The 16,650-nt window shown below is 41.5% G+C and overlaps 1 long non-coding RNA gene across 1 annotated transcript in view; it reads right to left on the bottom strand.

Annotated features, from left to right (window-relative positions):
- LOC108446709 overlaps window positions 1-16,650 on the bottom strand; it is a 92,226-nt gene extending 75,576 nt beyond the window's left edge. The window contains exon 1 of the long non-coding RNA XR_001862004.1: window positions 16,454-16,650. This is a non-coding gene — a long non-coding RNA (uncharacterized LOC108446709). The remainder of the gene's footprint in view (window positions 1-16,453) is intronic.

A 16,650-nucleotide genomic window follows, 5' to 3' on the forward strand; every position in this document is an offset into this window, starting at 1 on the left:
AGCTGAGCAATAAGCTTGTGTGTAAACCCCACTGGTTTCTTGTGAATTTTAGGAAGGATCATCTGACAGTTAATCAAACTGACCAGGAGTTTTGGTTACATAGATACAGATTTGGTACAATATCCGAGTGGCTGAACAGGGCTAGAATTAAGCATGTGCTTCAGCCTATGCATATAGGTATGGCTTTGCAAGGCTGAGTGTATCACACCTCTGTCCAAATCTCTGCTTGTCTTTGTTCCAGCTTACCTGTCTGACAAGCCAGGATGGTAGCACTTACTGGGCTGTTATGAAGCATGAATAATATTGTTTAATGCTTCAGATCCCACAATAAAAAGTGATATGAGCACCAAGCGTTGTTATATCAACATAACATTATACTATAGAAATAAGTGTTATTAGAGTTATACACAGGAGCTTTATTTTAGTGCTGTGCAGTTTTCTACTGAGCCCATTAATGATCAGCAATTACAGCAAAAATAAATTACCTTTCACAGCAGTTAAGTTTTCATGGTACAAGCAGTAGTCAAAATTTAACAGAAGTGACAGGTTGAATTCCCAGGGACACCTGAATTTTGTACATCAGCTGCTTTTGATGAACAGCAACACAGAAAAAAAGAAATCAATGTAGTAAAGCTTTCACTGGAAATAGAATGATCTTATTTCAGTTATCCATCATATTTCCCACTAAAATCATTAAGAATGAGGGGAGCAGAGAAATCTGTAACAGGATGTTGGCAAAAGCACAAGGGGATCTTTTTTCCAAGCTCTTAAAGCTACACAGCCTTTCCTGAAGCTTAGTGAGGTATGTTTTAATACTTAATGTTGATGCCAATCAAACTCCATTGTGATCAAAGCCTGGGTGGAAAGCTATATTTTCCCCAACATACTGAATCATTAGTCAAAGTCCACTTCTGAAATTATTTTAACATTTTGAGTTGGTTTCAGATAAGAATGATTCAGATTTTAAAGATCTTCCCTTAAAACCCACACACGCACATGACAGATGGTGTTAGACACATAGCATGTAACCTATAGTAATGTAGCTATATATACGTATATCTTATCTGTGCATGATTTTAGAGATAAGAATAGTTTGCATCACTTGTATGGTTAGTCACAAGTCTGGCAGGGGACCTGAAAGCTGCAGAAAACTTGGACAAAGAACTCTGGTGTCAGGAGATTCCCAGGCACCAGTGGTTTGCATCCGGTTTTCTCCCTTTCTATCCCGAGCTTCTTAAAGTCAGTTTTAACCAAGTCACAACGACAATTCATAGTTCAAATAGCTCAAATGCAGCTGACAGTGTCCAAGAAAAATGGTGCAATCTGGTTACTACCAGAGGGGAGCTGGGAGAGTGGCCTGGTCTCAGTGTCTCATTTAGATCATCCCAAAGCCCTAAATGTGCAACCTCCTAACAAATTTATCCTTAGTTTTTCCTAGAGAGACTCCAGGTTATACACAGACTAAGCAAACTAGTTGAGACCCCAGTCCAAAGGGAGATATAAGACAGAGCAAATGGGACATGAATTTGGTTAACAGAGCAAAGAATCCATGAAGTGGAAGCAGATGAAATTATATCTTAACTCACTGTTGTTTGAAAAACCAGAATATGTTAGTCCTGGGTAAGTGCTACACGAGGGACAGGAGGGTTGAGTCCATTACTCACAAACTAAGAGAGGCAGAAGACAATTTATACAAAAGGAACACTCCCTATTTTAATGCACCTAATCTTCTGGGTGGCCGGTAAACACATAAAGGAAATTTGGAACTTAACATTAAATTAGACTGCTTTTCCCAGAGTAAATAATGGATTTGTCTCTTAATGCATCAGAAAAGCCATTCCAGTCTTTTGCAGCTGTGTCCTTGGATATGGACAAACAAAAAACACATTGGGACAAATCTATCCTAATGCACCTCTACCAGCATCAGACATCAGTGTGACCTATAGTGTTTAAGTGGGGGTTACCCTAATACAAACTCACCCATAAGCCTGATTCCAATCCATTTTTAAGGAACACAGAGGCTGAAGCAGATGTCAGGGACATTAGCATCAGGCTCAGTAACTGAGTCACTAGATTTGATACAGGATCTACTTATAGCCCAGCTAAGATTAACTGGAACACGTGGTTACCTGTCAGACGGATTTTGCTACACAAATAACAATCACACCTTCCAAAGCACAGCAGTGAGAAATGCCACCTCCATCTCCTCTGGGTGTCAGGCAGCTGCAGCATTAGAACTACCATTAAAATCAGCATTACATGAAAGCAAAGTTTAAAATGCTGTCCTCTACTTGTTCTCTACCCAAAGTCTGTGCACAGCAGTAGTTGTGACATATCTGCCCTTTGCCTGACCAAAGGGGGTTTGGTTTTGTGCTAGTGGTACACTGCTGTGTTGCTATATATTAGAGGTGTTTCAAAGACTTATCTTTATTTATTAGTTAAAACTGAAGTTACTCCCCTAATCAGCATGTTTTCCTTGCAAATATTTACTGCATGCTACTCTATTACTTCATCTCTTCTGGTTTTCCTTTTTTTGAACCATCTTCTTCAGCTTATACAGGTTGATTTAATGAGTTCCCAAATCCTTGACAAGCACAGCTGCACCAGCCAAAGCCAGTGCAACAAAAGCCATTTGTGCATTATCTTCAAGTGATTTCAGTGTGCACCTCTGCAGGTGTAGAGCTAATTCTGGGAACACAGCTGAAGTAGTAGTGAAGCATTCCTGGTAAAGTATTCCTACCTACACATGGCCTTGCAGGACAAAAACACTTAGAAGGAAAACCACTGTTAGATATAATGAAGCTTCAGGAGATTGAATTTAAATAACAAAAAAAAAAAAAAAAAAAAAAAAAGCTGAAAATTGTCTTTATTCTGCCCCAAGCTGTGTTTGATTTAATTGATTGCCTCATTGCATGTTCTGTGAGTAGCTGGAAGTCTCTTGCTCCTGTACCCAGCTGAAGGAAAGAATTTAAGCCTACATTTGTCAGACAAGCCTACCAGTGCTTGTTTGAGCCTCTTGTGTACAACTCACATCAGCGAAGATAATCTCTCTAATGTGATGGAAATTACTTCACCTGACAAAATCTGCTTTTGGCAAGGTTACCAGAATGAAAAGTGGCTGACTGTGAAAATATGAACAGGAGTTGAAGCCATATGTCTCCAAATAGTTTAGGGAACTCACCCTGTGAAGAATGAAAAGGATGGACTGAATGAGGGGCCAGGAAGATGGAGCCAGGCAATTTTGGGACAAAAACACTTAGAAGGAAAACCACTGTTAGATATAATGAAGCTTCAGGAGATTGAATTTAAATAAAAAAAAAAAAAAAAAAAAAGTCTGAATATCAGACTGAAATATCTAGTAGGAAGCAGGGCAAGTTCACTATCAAGACTTTCTTTAGCAAACCTGCATGTGTCAGACACATATTATCAAGCAACCACACTTAGAAATTGCCATGAGTATTCTCCTGGACTAAAGGATCAGATTTTGTCCATACAATACAGACACACTCTTGAAATGTTGGAAAAGTAGAAAAGCTTCTAGAGGAGCTAAAACAAGTTTGGAAAGGATGTCAGTAAATACATGGAGCTGTTCTACAACCAGCTCAACCTCTGCAGCTTCCACTCCAGGGCAGTATTTTGGTGGACAGATGAGCTGTCAGTGGCCTGAGCCAGAGCTTTGCTCTACCCTGTCCAAACATCTTAGCAAGATCCTCAGGAAAGGCTCTTTCACCTTTACCTGCTCAAGGTTGCTCATTCTGCATTTGCACCCCCACAAAACCACAGTGCTGGTGAAGCTGCCAGAGCCCAGGCAGCCCCAGCCTGACAGAGGCTGATGCAAGTCCCCTGGCAGGAGCCCTAATCTCCTTACTGCTGAGGGGATGGAGGGACTAAAGCACTGAAGCTTTGGAAATGTAATTAAAAATATGTTGTCTTCCAAATGATCTTGGAATGGTTCTGGGAGCATTTACCTTAACCTGGGCCCCATAAAAACAAGACAAGGAACTACAAAAAACTTGAAAAATATTAATGAGGTGCTGCCTAATTAAAGTCTGGATTAGTTAGTAGACTGTAAGCTATTTGTTTGTAAATACTGGACAACTTCTGTTCTGTGTATGGTTTATTCAGTTACCACTGAGGCTAATACCAAAATGCTTAACCAGGACTTGATCTTAACAGACACATGTGGCTATACAAAAATCTCTTTTTAAATTTTCTTTAAAGAAAAATAACTTTCTGGGAAGAGACTTCAGATAATGGCCAAATGCTGACAAATCTGAAGACATAAACCCTGTAAAAGTATTTTATATATATATATATATATATAAAATGTGCATATTTGCATTTTAAACCAATCTTGTGATTTCCTTAGAGGACCTAATGCTGATAGCACAAAAATTTTATATAATCCAAAAGCATCCAACAATTTGGAATGGCTTTCTCAACACAAACAAAGATGCTGCTGAAGGACATGTGCCAGGACCACAGATTGCTGGACACAGATTTTTTTGTTGTTCATGCAACTTCTCTGATATGGCACTTTGGATTAGTTGTTAGCATAGGGAGCACAGAAAGGGACTGTCATATGCTAGATCCTGCACAAGAAGTAATTTCATAGCTCTCTGTAAATCTAATTATCTGACTGTGCCTCCCAAAGAGAACTCCAACTTTTACAGCATTAAAGAAAAGGCAAAACTGCCACTATTGCAATGCTATTTTGAGCAGACAGGCTGACACAGAGATCACCCCTGAACGATGCCACTCTCATTGCTTTATTCCAGGCTAGTTTAATAACACCAGAAAATGTTTTATTCATATTCATAATAAAGCTTTGGAAGAGCAGACATTTCACCCGTGTTACTGCCAAGTGACTGTATTAAGGACCCAAGTGGTAGAGCCTGAATTTGGAAACAACTTTTGGAAACAAAAGGGTTTTGGTAACAACTTTGGGAGGGTTTCAAATCCAGGAGAATGACTTCCATCAATATATCCTTAACGTGGGTTCTTTTATCACTAAAACAACAGAGGGGCTGAATTTGACCACAGTGAAGCAACTTCCCAACACAAGAGGCACAAAAGCAACTCTCATTCTCTGCCTTGAAACTCCCTAAGCACAGGACTGCTCTCACAGCACAGAGGAAGAGGAATAAGCTTTAGGTGCTACTGTGCCTCAGAAGCCCCAGAGCTGCTACAGTGGCCTCTCTGGGATTCTTTCCACAGGAAAAAGATCAACACTTTTCTTTTATTCTGATGGATTACGCTGAAAGTTGGTGGGCTAAAAACTTACAGAAGTTAGTCCAAACTGTTCTGTGCAGGATGCAAAACTAGTAACTCCATGTTTGATTGCCTAATTGAACAAGTGAGCATGAGTGGATGGCTACACCCTACCCTGCAGGCAGTGATTGTATCCAACAACCTTTTCAGTTTTTGAGGTTGTGAAATACACACAAAACACTTGGAAACTGTTGCCAACGTGGTCCCTGGTACAATTATAAGAGGCACCTTAAGGTATTCATAACAACAGGGACTGGTCACAAAGAACACTTTTTCCCCATCATATGGCCCTGTGGAACAGCACTTAATTTCATCTCTAAGGCAGATGAACTGCGTAGCAGCCCAGCTCCCAGGGATATGCCCAGTGGCACAAGCAGGAGTGAAGTTCAAGGATCTGCTCGACACAGCTCATCAACAGAACATGATCGGTGTAGGAGAAAAATCCAGAGGGAATTCTAGGCTGTGCACCTCTGATTTGGTTCAACGTGCACTGCAATGTCTCTGGATTTGCTAATCTTACAGACAGTTTCACCATTCTGAGGGTCAAATTTGGTGTTCCAATGTAGTGAGTGTGCACGGTGCTGGATCCTACCTCCCACAGGCACTGGAGGGATAAATCTAGAACTTTCTGACTTCCACTGATCTGTTGTTTTTCACCTCAGGAAAGGCTCAAGCATAGCAATTGGTCATCTCAAAGTGCTCACAGACTGGTGGCTTTATTTCCACTGCATTTAATGCTAAATGCCTCATATGTGTCAATGTCCCACCAAATTTTCTGCACCATGCACTCTTAGCCCCAAATATTCATCTTTTGCTTATTCAGGTGTTCTTTATCAGTGTCAAATGAAGTCTTACAAACTTAGAAATGCTGCTCCTTTAGCTCAGGAGAGCTTCCCAGGCTCCTGTCCTTCCCTTGGGAGATATTTCTTTCCAAAAGGCATCTTAGGCATAAAGGAGCACAACATCAGCTCCAGCACAGCTCCTAAGAAATTCCTGTATTCCATCCCCTGCCTTCCAGCCATTCCAACACACCCTTTTACTCAATTTTTCAGAAAGAAGTTTTGATGTGAACTGATCATCGTTATGCTCAAGGTAAAAGCAGCAAAGACCTAATCTATATTTAACCTGCTGAAAACTGCACAGACACTTCCAATGCTGATGGCAGTGAGCCCTTTGGGTGTCTCATGAGAGTAGCTGAGGAAGAAAAATCTGACACAGAAATGAATAACTACTCCCCTGTGACAAAGTTCATCTCTGAACCTGAAGCCTGACCATCCGCCAAGGGAGAGGTTCGTACTTCCAGGGTTACAGAGGGTGCAACAAGTTACCCTGCAATGGCAACATTTTCTGGAAATGTTCAAGCATCCTTGAGGTAGAAAACATTTTCTCCACACATTTTCTCCATTAGTCTTAAACCAAGAACAGCCAGAAATCCCACGATGGCCTGTGACGGCATAAGGCTGACAAACTCCTGTAACCTCAGTCTTGCCCTTAAAGCAGCGTTCACCACTTCCCAAAATAGAGCATGTGAGCAGATGCTTGGGAGAAAAGAAAGCGAACATCTGTCCTGCTAAAAATGTAAATCCTCCATACCCACTCCCTGCCAGTCTGCAGCTTGGCACCAATCCCCCCCAGCTCCCACAGCACGTGGGTGCACACGGAGCGGGCCGAGCCCCGGCCACAGCCACTGGCTCCACGCTGGATTTAGGGGAAAGCAGAGCACGAGGCACGGCCCAAGGGGGCTAATGCTGGCTCTTACATTACAGACCCTAAGCAAACAGGGGCTAGCTGGGGGTCCCAGCTCTGCTCCACCAGAAGGGCATTTGCCAGGGAAAGGGGATAAACAGCTGGACTGTTCCCCGTCATGTGTGCACGGGTACCGCGTGTGCACACGGGATTTGCTCAGCTGTTTGTGACATGCAATAAAACTGAACAAGTGCAAGAAATCATAGGAGTGCCAGAAGGAAAATCCTAGCTGTTACTTAAATTGCAAGTGTGCTTGTTTGTTATGTTCTCTGCTGGCAGCACGAGCATTTTAAATAAAACATGATCAGTAATTTATTTAGCAAGCGAGTCTTTGAAAAGTTCTTTTTGCACAGCTCTTACTAATTTATACCAGACAAGATTAACCTTCCTTTCCCTCCTAACATCCATATGCTTGAAGTGATGAGGGGCAAGATCCACATTAAATATTTCTCTAAAATACAACATTTGGACACATCCCTAGCTCTGTTCCACCACCTGACCACCTCGAAGAGCTTCAGAAAAAATGAGATCCAGCCAAGGATTCACTTCTTTGCTCCCAAGATTCAGTTTGAGTTTTCTCCCAGTCAGTGCTCTTTCTTCAGGAATATATATTATTCATTCTACATCTTATGGTGCTGATCAAGTGACTGTAGAGCACAGACAGCTCTACACAGCTGCAGCTGTTCAGCTGAAATTGGGTGACAGAGTCTGTGCTGTCCATATGAAGTATTCACACATGCACATAGCACATGCAGTCCTGGGTAACCCACCACAGTAAAGGGCAGAGCTCCTGTGGTCACCTGGAAACATTCCTGTGAAGTTTAGCCACAGCTCTGTGGCTGGGTTTGCTCCACCAGCCTGGCTTAAAGCAGATCCTGCATCTTGGTTTCAGTCACTCCCTCTTCCCACACACGTGGGGAAGTGTGTGCATGTTTGTGTGCACACAAACACTTTACATGTGTGTTAAATCTGTTCGTACAACACAAGCATACACACACACAGTGTTTGTATACACATTAAAGTTATTTGCCATAGGGAAAAAAAAAAATCATGAGGAATCAGAAAGTTAAAAAAAAAATAAACCCACACATGTTCTAAGTCCTTTTAAAGCAGTCTGAAGTAGCCAGTTTATCCTTCTTCAAAATGGCACCAGCTTCTGAGATAATGGCCACAGTGGCCAGCAATTTCTTTGCCATTTACAGTCTGGCTCATTTTCCATTTTTATTTTCTATCTTTCCGATATTATTATCTAAATACATGCAGCCTTTCCTCTGCTGAGGAGAAACCTTAATATTTTGAAAATTTTACTATTATTTTGTGCAATAATAGGGTTAAGTCATTACAATTTAACCTCACTGACTCTTAGGAGATGCACACTTTATTGTGTAGCCTTGAGCCTTGGTATAACAGCAATGGTTTTCCATTTTAATCACAACAGTTTTTTAATCATTTAGTAGAACTTCAGAAACTTCTTGCTATCTTTGACCAAAGATGAGGGACAAAATGTCAAAGGGATGATGAAAGTGTGTCTGTATATAAATACCTGCACACATGCACAATATATATGTATTTTTATATACTATGTTTATATAGTTAGCAGAGTTTATAGTTATACAGTTCTATACTTTATATAGTTATTAAACAGTTATACACTTTATATAGTTATTAAACAGTAATATTTATAAACTGCATCTCACTTTTTTGCAGCATATCTTTTCAGATCACGTTCTGGGAATGCCTAAGAGCCAGCTATTTGGATCTGTGTTTGTCCTAGCATATTTCATACAAACCTTAGGAGCAGGTGGTAAATAAACTGAAAATAGAAATTTATAAAACTCTAAGCAATAATGTGGTTGAAAGTCAGAACTGCCACCAAAAAGAGCTCTTCAGGATTTGGACTCACCTTCCACTCCTCACCATGGTGCAGTTCACCGTATTCATACCAAGAAAAGCATCCTTCTAGATACTTAAATTTTAGTTCAGAGTTCAAATTGGGTAGAGAACTGTAAAGACTTGAACAGAAAGAAACCTGTTGAGCCCTAAGTCTTCTTGCAAGTAGACCACCTCTCATCTACAGGTTCTTATTTTTCTGGGAAATGTCAATTTTCTTAAGCCGATTTCAAAGAAGTGTGTATCTCACTGAAACTCTTTTTGTCTTATAACCACTCCAAACTTTCCAAGATTCATGTTATGAACACTGTATTTATTCTTAACCATGCTCTTTCTGATACTTCTCTTAGGTGAACACAAGCCAGTGTGTGCACAGACACAGCACAGGTGATTGCTGCTGCATTTCACTGTAAGGTGCTTTACCTGGAGCAAAATCAGGCCTGGGATGTTCAAGCAAACCCTCAAATTCAGAAAGACCAGCTGGGAAGGACAGCATGTGAATGCCTTAATAATAATTTAACCTCTGATAATGTTCAAGAAAAATTAGTTATATTTAAAAAACCCAAACAATTTGACAGCCCAAGACAGTATGGGCTTTCAGAACCATGCAAATGAAGATCTCAGTCAAGTCTGGACAAAACCAAGAGGCAATTTTAGGACCTAAACCCAACAAAAGGAAGCTGACCTCTCGCTGCAGGGATATGAGTTTCCCAGTGCCCAAAGGCTGGCTGGGAATGCAGGCACAGACCAGCTCTTCCCAGCAGGAACTCTCAGGCTCTTAAACCACAGCGAGCACCAGGCAGCTCCAGTGGAACTCAGCTCTTGGCAAGCTCTGCTCATCTCCTTCCTTATGCACAAAGCCCCTCTCCCCCTGCAGCACCCACAGCACAGCACCCACCTGTGCCCGACACCTCGCTGGCTCTGCCCACACTCCCAGTTCTCCCAGTCTGAGTCTGTGGTGTGCTGTAGGCACAACATTTCCAAACAGGAGAGGCCACCCTGAGCCTCAGAGTAATACATTTTCAGCCAGCAGCACTTGAGTATTGGGGTGTCAACACGAAACATTATTTCTCCTAAAAGGTCTTTATTAGCAAACACAGGCATACTAAATATCTAAGGCACAGTTCCATGACCTACTGCTCCTTACAGTGCAAGGAGAAAGCAGCACACTGATCTGCTGAACGTACAGCTGGGTTCAGTTTAAAGGATCACTGAGTAACAATCAAGATGCAGCAGTGCTGGGCACTGGTTATTCCACAGCACAGCAGGGCTCATATTTAACAATAATGAAACAACAAGGAGGCCCATCTTTTTTGTGGCTTCAGTTTTATTGTCCTCAGTAGCTATTTGCAGGGAAATGCTTGTGGAGAAAAGGGTTCAGCTCGATTCAAAAGAAGTTGTGCAAAGCCTGGTTTAGGAAAGACTAAACCCCACTGTAATCTGACCAGACCAGCCAGGTGCATCTCCACTGAAATCTTTATAGCTGTGTAGCATAAACTAGAAGAGATCAGCAGTAAGGACCAGATTTAGAAATTAAAATGCAAAGAGGAGGTAAGAAAAACGTCATCCATCCCTTCCGAAGAATGTTTGTAAAATCAGGTGGGTTTTACACTCTAAAATAAGTAGCTACCAACTCAAAATGTTATATTTAAAATGCAGCGTTATTTTAGACATATTTTGTTTGTGAAACTGGTCGGGATGGACTAAGAAGGGAGAAATTCCTGGATCTATACCTCCCCCAGACATTTCCCAGACATTTGAGTGCCCAAAATATACACTACTTTCTGTTATTTGATTCCATGGCAGCAACAGTTCTTTCTCCACAGCTACAGTGTTCACAGGCAGAAAAATCCCTTGGTTCCCTCCAGGCATCCAGCCCCCACCCTTATACTGCTGATACCCAGAAAATAAACCTACTTATTGTGCCCTTATTGATTTTGCAGAGCTCGAACATCTTTGGGAAACAGAGTCTACAACTCGAATAAAGATGATCTGATTAACTCTGAAATTGTACTTATTGCTACTAGACCCCTTTTTTCTTCCTAATGGGATTATTGATTTAGAGTTTATAGCAACTTAAATGTAACAACAAGACATGCTGTGGACAGAGATAAAGCAAAGAAAGAAATGTTCACTTTTAACACAGAGGAAAAAGTAATTCTTCTCTGGGCGTATCAGTGGAGATAGAACAGCTTTAAAATAAATGATTTGTTAAGCATTTTCTTGTAAAACCCAGGGATGCATGTATTCAGTAGTGTTCCAAGGGACAGAGTAGCTTTCATCTGATGCAGCAGCACCTCCCTCCCTAAACATGCTTCTGTCTTCCCCCCCCAGATGGTTAATCCTGGTTTGTAGCAGCCCTGGAGAGAGGCCTGGCAGGGAGGAATGATGCAAGAACTGCCTGCGAACAAAATGTGAGGCTCTTAGTTTGGGCAGAAGAGGCCACTGACTTAGACCAGCACAGAGAACACAAGCCCATCACTTTCCCTCTCCCATAAATGAGATTTGTAGAAAATCTGAGACCTCACAAATAAAGGCACATGTAAGAAAAACATACCCAGATTCAGCAGTCAACACTATTATTAACCCCTGGATTTTTACTTTTTAATGAATTGCACACAATAGCACATTTACAGAATTGCCTTTGGAGTAAGGGGCAAAAACCAGATAGCACATACTGTGTGCAAAAAACCACAAGTTATCCTCAGTGCAGATATGCTGCAGAATTGTTACTTCATGTAGAATATGCATTGTTTTGCAGAGCAAAAATTCAGACTGATTCTTCAAAGAAAAGGAAATCTTCTCCCCCTGCTGCAATTCATGGAGAAAGAAAAGAACAAAAAAACCCAAGCAAACAAAAAATGAAAACACAAAACCCCCACCTTGAAAATGATGCATTTACCATAACAAAATACCAATATCCAGTCCAGTTTTACAGATCAGGACACACTGAAGTGTCCTGAATTAGGAATGGGGCCGTTTTCCAGAAATTCAAAGTAGCCCTTCTATTTCAGCTACCATGAAAGACAAAGTTGACATGTACACCACAGAAGTTTTAAAAAATGGGTAGAAAAGTTCAGAGGCAAATTAAACAGGAGCTCAGTGCTAAAACCTGAGCTTGCTGCAGAAGTCTCAGCAGAATGTTAATGTCAAGAACTACCTATTTGTAGGGGAACAGTACACACTGTACTGAACAGCCTGAGATCCAACCCCTAAATAAAAGGGGTGCAAAAAAAAAAAAAAAAAGAAAGAAAGAAAGAAAGTAAAAGTGAACAGGTATTGACCAGGTCTAGGGGAATTGCTGGGAGGAAAGACCACATGCACAAATTAGGTAGCTGAAGGCTACTGGGATTCCAGTTTGAAGATATTTATTGGACCACTTTGTAGTTTCAATTAAAAGTCCATACGAAGAGAATTGAGTGGGGTAAGTGACAGATCTTCAAAAGCAGATGTCTACAGGGAAGCATTAGCAAACAACTGGGTGTTCCACATGGATTCATACCAGGCCTGGCATACTCACCACTCTCAGTACAGAAGTAAATATATATTCTACTAGCAGAGAACTTACAAACTGTACAAAGGACAACACAGCAGTAAATTAGGATGGAAAGAGGCCAACACACTGGCCTGGATGGCTTAAAAGTTTGAGGTCTTTCCAACAAAATAGGCTTCCATAGAGCCAAGACACAAAGCTCTATGTCTAGGAACAACAAGAATTCAGCATGAGAAACTCCATCCTAGAAAGCAGAGTGAATAAAGGATTTGGACAACAAAAAGAACAAGCAATTTGTTAGGCATTCCCACTGGCAAAGCTATCTAATATCATCCCTGAATATATGAATCCAAGAACAATGTCTGGGAGTGCAGATGATATTTGACTTCTCCAGAGGGGATTGGCAATAAGCAGTTCCTGCTTCAGACCCAGTGCTGGGGAAAGACTCATGATAGCAGAGAAAAAAAGGCACAAAAGTGTTAAGCGCAAGAAATAGCCCAGAATGTTCCTAGTCCTTAATGCCACAGGCAGAAGATGGCCACTGCTGGCTTGGGAATAAAGAGTTCTCAAATTGCTGTGCTAGAGTTTTCAAGAATACACAGTGTGCAGCAAGGAACTTCAAACTCTTTCCTCTGCCTGTAATGGCTCAAATCCAGTCCACCTGATGTTAGGCACCTTCTATATCTCCAAAGTTAATAGCATAGTCAGAAATGCCAGTCCTGGGAAGAGAAAGTTCTTTCCAAATAACATCTCAAATCTTAAAGGCATCTTCAGCACATCTGTCTTTTCTACCCCTTAAGGAGAATTTCCACAATTCCCCAATACCGTTTTGGGTCCCTTAAGCAGAACTGGTTCTGTGCCAACCACCTGCAGGGGACGAGAAAGGTGCTTCACTCTGCCCCACTGGGCCACACTTGGGCCAGGCTGGGGACCTCACTAAACTTTTTGTAGCTGTAACTTTCTTCTAAAGATTTTCTTAACTGAATTCAAATATTTCCATTTCATTTTTAACCCTCGTGTAATGATGCTTTTTCCTCCACGATGCACCCCTCCACATTACTAATTTCAACACATGATGGTGTCTGCTGTTAAAAATTCCATAATAAATATTATTGCCAAGTGCTGATGAGCAGATTTTAAGCAGCATTTAAAGATTACAGGACCAAGGTAGGTCAAGTTATTTTAGTTCTCTCTGGAATCTAGAAAGCTCTTTTAAGCTGATTTTATGACGAACCCGATTGCCTGCTTTCATGACTAGAAATTCACCATATCTAATCCCCTTGTTTCATGTAGCAGAGCGTGCTGAGTGACACATGAGTGTTTCTCTTTGTCCAGCTTAATCAACCAGCTGCAGTTGCATTCAATCACCTTTCCTGGTGAATGAGCCTTCCCTCACTACAGCTTCATCTAGAGAATAAATTGGTACCCACAAGGAGAGCAGGAGTGCTGATGGTTGTGCTGCAATGTTGATTCAGACCCTCAATAATACTCTGTTTGCATCAGTGACCCATCAGGATGCACATAAACAGTTTGTCTTAGTCCAAAAGTAATGGGAGATAAAGCGAACTAATTCAGCTTGAAGCTGAATGCAGCAGTACATGACCTGAATGCCAGGTTTTTTGGTGGAGCATCTGATTAAAGGGAGTTAAAACTCCCTGTAGCTGTGTGAGCCTGTTTGTCCTGTCAGTAGCCAGGGGGAAGAGGGGGACACCCTCTTAAGGACACCTGGGCAAGGCAGCCAGCAGATATAGAGGATAGAGAGCATGCCCAAAGCACACGTCCCTCCTGATTGGAAATTAATTTATGTGACCTGCACCCAAAATCTCCGTTTTGGGGTGGATTGCACACCCTGGTCTTGATCATCTCCTGCTCAAGGACTCTCACTGACTCCCTCCTTCCAGCTGTTTTACTCTGTGCGCAGCTCCCTCCTAGTTTTAGCTCTTAGCACCTGCAGTGGTTAAAGACTATAATGACACAAGCAGCTTAAATAGAAAAAAAGCTGTAACAGGTACCACTGTCCTGATTTTTGTACCCGCAGGAGGTATTGGGGTAACAAAATGTTTCAGGGGACACAAAACCTTTGGATAGACGAATCCAAAGGAGCTGTTAGACTAAGATTTGGAAACTTGCTCTCAGTAGCAATCAATAGTCACAAAGAAGTTTCCTTTCTCTCAGCAGCTGTGTGTGTTTAGAGGAAGACAGACATCAAACCCAAATTGTGTGCATTTAAGTATGACCTCCGAAACAATTATGGCAGCAAAATATAGAGCAAACTAGAGCTTAATGGCTCTATTCAAGTACTTTTATCTCTAAAGGGACTGTTTCAGAAACACAGCTGAACCCAGAGACATGGCTTTGATTTCCTTCCCCCACCCTTCCAATTCAGAAAATAATTTAAATTCCGCAAGTGCTAAATTGACCTTGCATTCTCCTCTGCTTGCCTGCTAACTACTTTAACAAGTGGTGCTTCCAGCCCTTCACAGCACATCCAGAACAGAGAGTGATGCAAATGTGAACTGATGGGATCAGAGAGCTTTACCCTACCATCAATTTCTATATAAATCCAGATGGGACATCAACAGGAATTCTGCAGACAGGAGATGACCCAAAGCAGCACTAATAAATCTTGCTGTTGTCATGTTGTTCTGTTACACTCCCATCCTTTTTGAGGTTTAAAATATTACAGCAATTCCCATCTGGGGCAAGGCCCAGAATGTAATTTCCTTCTCTTCTAATTCTTTCAGCTGACAAGGCTGTCAACAGACAAGTCTCGGTCATTGAAATCAAGGTAGTTTCAGAGAGCCAGCAACATTCACAACTTCAGAGAGAAACTATGCATTAGCAAATACAATACAGCTTAGCATAGCTCTTCACTGAATCGGCTTGCAGTTGTCACTTAAACATTGATAATGCAACATAGTACAGTGATTTTTTCCAGGAAGCAAGCAAGGCTCTCTAAAAATCTCCAACGAGTCTTGATTTTCTGCTCCAGATGGATTTTCAAAGTCCTATTGGGAATTCACCCTGCTTGTTAGACAATATCCATGTGCACTATTCTTAGAGGTACACTTTGATTAAACAAAGATTCATGGGCTTCTGTTTTGAATTTGTATTTTTCAAAGCCAAAAAAAGCATACAGCAATGTTTCAATAATGTCTGAAATGCTGCTCAGAGTACACTCAAGTAACAGAGAGCTCGTGTAACTGGATTTGTGCCGTGCACTATTACAACAGCTTTGCTAATCCAAGAAGATGCAGAGGTAGCAAAGGGATGCTGAGGAAGTGCCATAGCAATGTTTTAGGATCAGGTAGTCTCTGTCATCTCTTCAAGACACACAATTTATAAACAATTGTCATCAGTAGCCTTGTATGCTGAGCAGAAAGGAGAAGGCAGTGCTGTGGAACAGTTTTCTGGGAGTTCTTCCCACATGAAGGAGTCCTTATTGGAAGTTAAAAAAACCCCTCAGATGCAACACATTGCATATTGCATAGACTCCAGTGAACAGAGGCACTAAATCCAAAGCCCTCCAAAGCCAGTGGATTGTTCCCAGAGCTTTAGCAGATTCCTGACCACCCCATCGTACAGTCAGGTCCCTGCCTTTCGGAACTGTAGCACACAGCTACTAAAAAGCAACTGTGAAGAACCATTTCTCAATAACACTAAAAAAACCAGAAACAGCTGAAGAGTCTTTATCAGTCACATATCCCCAGAAGCACACAAGAACCATTGGCAAGTCTGACATGGGTTTCTACAGCAACACTCTTTCACCTTGGCATTTAATTCAGATTGCTCCAGAGCACTCCTGTCTGCATCTGGAAAAATAAATGATTGTCCTCCCAGTAACAAAAAAGGGTTTGATACACACACCCCTCACAGGACAGGAGAATGGATTTAAAAGCCCACCATTTGAAGGTGCAGTCCAGCCTCCCGACATACAAACCCGACTTTTTGCCAAAGTCCAAGGGGAAGATGGTTCTTTCCATACCTACAACAATCACAACAGACATTATTTCCAACACCCAGTGCTGAATTCAGACACAGCTTTCCCCTTACCTCACACACTGCCACGGTCACAGTTCTTCCACTTCTCCCCTCAAGTGGTTTATGCTGTTTCAGCCCCCTCCCTGTGTCTCCTCAAGTGCGAGAAGTCTGCTACCATGAACAGGGAAAAATAACTACATAAAGAGAACTGCTGCTTCTTAGCTCAATGAACACCACTGAAATTGGCATCCTTCAGTGGAAAAACAAGT

The sequence above is a fragment of the Corvus brachyrhynchos genome, unplaced genomic scaffold (genome assembly GCF_000691975.1).
Source record: "Corvus brachyrhynchos isolate BGI_N302 unplaced genomic scaffold, ASM69197v1 scaffold5, whole genome shotgun sequence".
Classification (NCBI taxonomy): Eukaryota; Metazoa; Chordata; class Aves; order Passeriformes; family Corvidae; genus Corvus; species Corvus brachyrhynchos.